Source organism: Alligator sinensis, unplaced genomic scaffold (assembly GCF_000455745.1).
Source record: "Alligator sinensis unplaced genomic scaffold, ASM45574v1 scaffold857_2, whole genome shotgun sequence".
Classification (NCBI taxonomy): Eukaryota; Metazoa; Chordata; order Crocodylia; family Alligatoridae; genus Alligator; species Alligator sinensis.
In genome coordinates, this window is record NW_005842261.1 from 816,823 (window position 1) to 823,886 (window position 7,064).

At 47.5% G+C, this 7,064-nt stretch overlaps 1 long non-coding RNA gene across 2 annotated transcripts; it reads left to right on the forward strand.

Moving 5' to 3' along the window:
• Positions 1-1,479: 1,479 nt before the first annotated feature.
• Positions 1,480-7,060, forward strand: LOC112550941. Of its 2 annotated transcripts, none has more exons than XR_003095029.1 (3): positions 1,480-1,783; positions 4,119-4,317; positions 5,764-7,060. It is a non-coding gene; the product is annotated as an uncharacterized LOC112550941 (long non-coding RNA). The 2 variants fall into 2 exon arrangements; XR_003095028.1 differs by lacking the exon at positions 5,764-7,060 and adding an exon at positions 4,431-5,636.
• Positions 7,061-7,064: the final 4 nt, after the last annotated feature.

The window sequence follows — 7,064 nt, forward strand, 5'->3', positions numbered from 1 at the left end:
GTTCCAGTCTTTTGCATCACTTATCTTTTCCCTTCTCTGAGAATTTTAAAATGAAGCTGATGCTCTGAAGGCCTCAGATTCCCCCATCTCTTTCACGCCTCACATCTAAACCCTATCATGACTTCTCAAGACTGCTACTGCCTGCACTTTGCCCCTAACACTTCCCACTGCTGCTACATTTCAGCTTGGTCCCAGAGGCACCACAGCAGTGATGAAGATGCCGGTGACCAGCAGCATTGTATCCACTGTAGCACTGCCATGCGGGGAGCTGCCTTAGTGGCTGCAATAATGGGAGATACAGGAGATGGGAAAACAAGAGCAGTGCATGTAGATCTGCATAAGGGTCGGGGTGTGCAGTAGTTTCTCCACCACGTGGTTTTTCTTCAGGATTTTGATGAACATTTTCAACAGAGGGAGACTAATTGGTGCTTAGGCATGCAATGAGGGACCTGACTGTCAAAAGCTCCCAGTAGCTATGCTAGCTGCTTTTCTGGTGAGAACATTACCTTGTACTTTTTATTCAGATTACTTTTCATTCCCTGGTACTTCACAGACTTTACCAGGAGGGCTAAAACCACTTTTTTACATCGTTGCAGTCAGGCCACCTGGGCGGTGAACTCGCCTGGGACAGCAATTCTCACAGACACCACACAACATTTTAGGAGAGGAGATGAAGGACTTGCAACTGGAAGGTAATAGGCAGGAGAAAGCAATCCTGACATTTTTGGATAAAGTGAGAGGATGTTAGGGAGACAGTGGGATTACTGAGCTTGGTGTTTGGCTAGGACACCGTGATTAATATGGCCCTTCTCATGTGCAAATAGCCATTAGACATTTAATAACCACAGTGTCTGAATCTGCATCTTCCAACTCACGTGAGTGCAGTAGTTAATGATCAGGAATGCTTTACGTTTACTGTGGATTCTCCTGTTGATCATTACCATTGCATGTATGTGATAATGAATTCAATACTGCTCCCCACTCCGGTGTACTGGTGTCTCTGGTGTAATGGGGGGGCTGTTTATGTATCTGCTGTTGTCAGCAATAATGTTCTGGGTGCGATATACTTCTCTCCTCTTTAGAAAGGCTTAGGAGGGAAGGTTCATCTATGTCAGACAAGCATTCTCGTACAAGTGTTTTATAGTGCACGGCTGGGATGAGACGTAAAGACCAAATGAAATTAAAAGCACATGCTCTGAACATTTCGGGGAATGGGCAGGTGCTTTTCCTAAGCCAGAATTCAGTCACTGTAGGGTGTGCCTTGGACTCCAGCTTGTCCTCATATTTCACCTGTCTCACTAGGCTGCCTGGTGAGTGATTTTATAACTCAGGGCTGTATGGATTATTTGGAGGCAACTCGATAGCCTCTCACTGAACCCCTTGTTATTGTTATATATAGTATTGAGCTCAAGACAAAAGCCCCAGCCCTGCTGCTCATCACTGCATTTCCCTTGGCATGTGCACTGTGGAGGAGGAATGCACAGAATTTCCTTTTCCATCCTCTCAGATCCTCTATCTTGGGCCTGGCCTGTGCCCAGGAGCGCAGCGGATACAGCTGGAGAAGGGCAGGTCCAGTCTTGCTGCTGGGAGACTCCAGTGACATTTAACCTTCTCTGCAGCCTGATCAGCAGGCAGCTGGAGGCAGATGCTTAATGAATAGTCCAGGATCAACTGCTGCCTGCTGAAGTGGTAGTTTATGAAGCAAGGGAGCATCCTGGGGAAGAAGCCCTGAGCTGGGAGAAGAATTCCCCAGACCAGGATGAAGTTGGCCTTCGCTGCTCAGGTATGTCACGGTTTTTACCCATCTACCAGCATTTGATTAGTTGACCTGGCAGAGAAGTCAAGAAGCCTCAAGGTTTGCTAGCAAGATCCCCAGCCACCACCACAAAAACTGAGCAGAACCAACTGTGCTGCATGCCGGACCGTTCTGTGCTTTTATCAATGGCGTCGTCTATTAGAAATCAGTGGGTGACTTTGAACTAACGTGTAATGGGACTGATGTATGCCTAGTGTAACCCTATGAAAGCTGGCAGGGAGGAACTTCAGCCCATTGGGACAAGTTCTTTTCTCATTTATACCAGCCCCGCTGGGTTCAGAGAGGCAGCACAGCTGTAATTCAGGAGTATGGGGCAAACGAGACAATTATAATGAGTTAGAAATGGTAAGGATAACTGTTTCATCCGTCTTTTCTATCCCACAGTAAGTGGAAGCTAACTTGTTCTAATTCAGCAGTTGTTTCATCCAGGGTGAAACTACTCTGGTTCAGCTTCCATTTATCACAGGGCATGGTGAACAGTGACCATGGATCAGCTAATATAAGTCTCCTTTATGTTCATAGAATGAGGGTTGGAAGGGACCTCGGGAGGTCACATCTAGTCCAACGCCCTGCTCAAGGCAAGACCTTCCCCCACTAGATCATCCCAGCCAAAGCTTTGTCTAGCCGGGTCTTGAAAACCTCAAAGGATAGAGTTTCCACCACCTCTCTGGGTAACCTGTTTCAGTGTTTTACTACTCTTCTTGTGAGAATTTTTTTCTAATATCTAACTTAAACTTCCCTTGTTGCAACTTGAGACCATTGCTCCTTGTTGTCATCTGCCACCACTGAGATCAATCCAGCTCCATCCTCTTTTGAACCCTCCTTCAGGTAGTTGAAGGTGGTTATTATAGTCCCTATCAGTCTCCTCTTCTTTAGACTCAGTAAGCCCAGTTCCCTCAGCCTCTCCTCATCAGTCATGTCCCTCAGCCCTGGAACCATTTTCGTTGCCCTCCACCAAACTCTCTGATTTGTCCACATCCTTTCTGTAGTGGGGGCCCAAAACAAAACAGTAATCCAGATGTGGCCTCACCAGTGCAGAATAGAGGGGAAGAATCACTTCCCTTGACCTATTGGCAACACACCTACCAATGCAGCCCAGGTTGCCATTCACCTTCTTGGCAACAAGGGCACACTGCTGGCTCATATTCAGCTGATTGTCCACTGTAACCTCTAGGACCTTCTCTGCAGAGCTGCTCCCTAGCCAGTCAGCCTCCAGCCTGTACTGGTGCATGGGATTTGTCCATCCTAAGTGCAGGACTTGGTGTTTGTCCTTGTTGAACCTCATGAGATTCCTTTTGGCCCAATCCTCCACTTCGTCCAGGTCACTCTGAATCCTAGCCCTACGCTCCAGCATATCAACTACTCCCCGCCAGCTTGGTGTCATCTGCAAACTTGATGTGGGTATGCTCTATGCCATCTTCCAGTATTGATGAACATTGAACAAAACTGGCCGCAGGACTGACCCCTGGGGCACTCCACTTGATACCAGCTGCCAACTAGACATTGAGCCATTGATTGCTACTCTCTGAGCCTGATGCTCCAGCCAGTTTTTCATCCCCCTTAGAGTCCATTCATCCAGCCCATACTTCCTTAACTTGCCCGTGACACTATTATGGGAGACAAAATGAAAAGGCTTGCTAAAATCAAGGTACACCACATCCTCTTGCCTCCCTGCATCCACCGAACCAGTTGTCTCATCATAGAAGGCAATCAGGTTGGTCAGGCATGCCTTGCCCCCAGTGAAGCCATGCTGACTGTTCCTAATCACCTTTTTCTCCCTTCTGTCTTCTCTTTTTAACGGGGTGTTCATTAGATCCTGGAATGAAATAAGCAAGAGTTTAATGCAGTCTAACCAAAAAATTGTTTCCCTTTACAGTTATTCAGTTTTGAATCCCTTACGGTGTCTCAATTTTGCCAGTTCTTCAGTCACCCTCCAGGCTTCAAGGCTAGACAAAACACAAATTCCCTAATGCAAAATACAAATAGGGAAAAACACACACTTTGTTTGGACAAAAATTGTTCATACCTTCTTTATCCATCATGAAACAGCAGCAGACACCATGAGCCAAGGTCCTCCACCCTGTCATTCCCAGTTCCTTCTCTGTTAAAAAGAAAAAGTGTCCCTTGGGCAATTGTGTTGGGAGGGATTTGGCTGAACAGAAAGCAGTCATCAAATCCCTGCCATAGGCCAGGGTCATGGCTACTCTGGAAACAATTTTCATAACTTGACTATTTTATTCTCATCTTTTTCTTTTTTCCCCTGTTGCTGTACTGTAAAAGGGTTCAATTGTCTTTTCCCCAGAGCGGTCGGCGGCGATAGAAGGAACAAGCTCTGTGCTAATGAAACCCTATCTTGGTTTAATCTAAAGAGGGATTTCAATGATGAAATAATGCATTTGTTCAGTGACCCGACAACATGGAGCACAGTTGGACGGCTCACCCCAAGGGCCATCCCTGGAGAGATCAAATCTGGTGACTTCACCACAAGCAACTACCAGAAGGTACTTGTCTCTGACTGTGGTACAGCGCTTGCTTTGATGGGTAATTGGGTATACAGCAGGGAGCAGAAGCATGGGGAAGAGAGACAGTGGTGCATGCTGTTTTTCTTCACCAGGAATTGCTTCAGATTTTGACTGGTCACCACTTTGACTCCTGGAAACTCCTACTTATATCAGCAGAGCCACCGAAGTCAATTGTGAGAGTTGTAAGAGTCGCTAAAAGAGAGGTAACATGTGTCACTGGTTAGGGAGGGAGCCTGGACATGGCAGACTTGGGATCAATTCCCTCCTCTGCCACATTCTACCTTTGTGACCTTGGGCAAGTCACTTAAAGCCAGATCCAAAAAGGTGCTTTGCTAGAATTTAGGTGCCTAAGTTCATGTTGATGCCTGAGAGGCTCTGGGGGCACCTATACACATGTAGTGGGATTGTTCTGACATGCGGTAATTACAGCGCGTTAGAGCAGTCTCAATTCATCGATACACGAGATACTGGATTAATGGATACATGAGACGCTGATACACGAGACGCTGGAATCTGCTGGAGTGCAGTAATTACTGCAGACTGCATCATCTTGTGCATCAGCATCCCCATGGTGAAAAATGGTGATGGGTTTGCTTTAGTTAAAGCTTGTTTGACAAGCTTCAGTTAAAGCACCCCCATTACCATTTTACACAAGATACTCTTAGAGCCACTCTGATTAAAGCACCCCTCCTGGAGCATGTGTATAAATGCCCGGGGTGCTTCAATTTTTGCCAGTAAAGTTACCGAGGGGCAAGGACATCTAATTTGGGAAATCCTTCACCATGAGTTAGGCACTGAGACACCCAGCTCACAAGATGGTGGCATCTCTGGGCCCAGGATGTAGCAGAAGCTTAGGTGTTTACATCTCCTGAGGGTCTGCTCTGGTATATGTGCTCAGATTATGCCTTACAAACCCTGACAGAGTGGAGTTGTGCACACAGCACAAGAGCCACAGCACCCTTCGTTCAAAGGCACCAGTAGCAGTGGTGGTGCTAGTGCCCACCTTGGAGACAATAAGCTAGTGGTTAGAGTACGTCCCAGCAAGTGAGATGCCCAGGTTTCATGCCAAACTCAGTTTGAGGGCATATAAACCCATGCTTCTCCCCTCTTCGCTGTAGGGCAGGGCTGAAATGGGGAGTGGATTTCCCATCCTTCCTGCTAAAACTGGGTCCACTTAGCACCCAGGCAGTACCTTCTGGTACTCGTTTGTGGTGAAGTCACCGGATCTGATCTTTCCAGTGATGGCCCTCACTGTGCTCCATGTTGTCGGGTCACTGAACAAATGCATAATTTCATAACTTGCGGTAGAGGTGATCTCTTTTATTAGACAGACTAGACGTTTACAAAAAGGTTTTTTGCAAACATCTAGTTGGTCTAATAAAAGAGATCACCTCTACCATGAGTTCTGATTCCTTTTTCCTCTAGACCAGTACGGCTGCAACCTGGATATTGAATTTCATAACTGAAATCCCCCAGGAGGCCAGGGAGAAAACAAGCAAGGAGGAGCATGAATCCATAGCCCAATGATGAGAGCAGTTGCCTGGAAAGAGGAAGTCCCAGGTTCTGGTCTGCTTTGAGGATTGCTTATGTGTTCATCCATTGAGTCTATAATGCAAAGAGCACATCGAACCAACATCTTCGACCACTCTGGGTTGCGGGCGTCAGTATTTATGAGATCAGTATTCGATGAAACGAAATGACTGTGTTCATCTAATGCTGGAGAAGATCCTGATGGATTCAGGAGCCTACTCCAAGTCTCCTTGAAATGTCTCTGTTGATCTCCATCTGAGAAGGATCAGACATAGGCCTTGCAGTAATTGCATAACACCTATTATCTTTTTCATGATGAGGGACTGAGCCCCAAACTTTTACAATTAAGAACATAAGGCTCTACCTCTTGAGCTAAAGAACGGTTACCCCCTGTCTGCAAGCAATAGTGTAACCGTATCCTCTGTGGATGAAGCACAGAGGTTGATGTGAAGCACACATTGGGGAGTGGATTACAGCTATGTATGCACGAGGTGCACGTGATACACGGAAAACTTTTCTCTAGGATAGTGGTCTCCAACCTTTTTAAGCACAAGATCACTTTTCGAATTAACGTGCAACCCAGGATCTACCTCAAAGAAAACGTAGAAATAACAGTTTATATTTATATTTATGCTATATAAGGCTGAGATCAAGTGCTTAATATACATAATTATACATTTTCCTTACTTACCAAGTCTTAGTGTGACACTGTGACAACTAGAGCCTAGGCGGCTCGTTCAGGGATGTGGGGGGCTCCCACCACTGTGCTCATGCCAGAGGAGGCCCCAGGGGCATGTTCCCCCTGATCTGTGCATGGGGTGGAGGTGGTTGCTGCTGCGTGCTGGGCTTTGCACCCTGCTGCAGCTGCCCCAGTGCCTGCCATCACTGGGCTGCACCGTGACCCCTGCCCGCCTGGCAGCTTGACCACGTGGAGTCGCGCAGGTCTGGAGGCAGTGGCAGCTGCACCTGGGTGCAAAGTGCAGCGCACAGTGGCAGCTGCCTCCACCCTGTGCACAGATTGGGGGGCATATGCGCACCCCCTGGGACCTCTGCTGGGGTGTGCACCGTGGTGGGAGTCACCCTGCACCCCTGGATGAGCCACCCGGGCTCCAATTGTCCCACCACCTGGCCTGGCTCCAATCACCCCAGCCCCTGCTCCTGCCCTGCTCCCTCCCTCACCATATGGCCTCAATCTG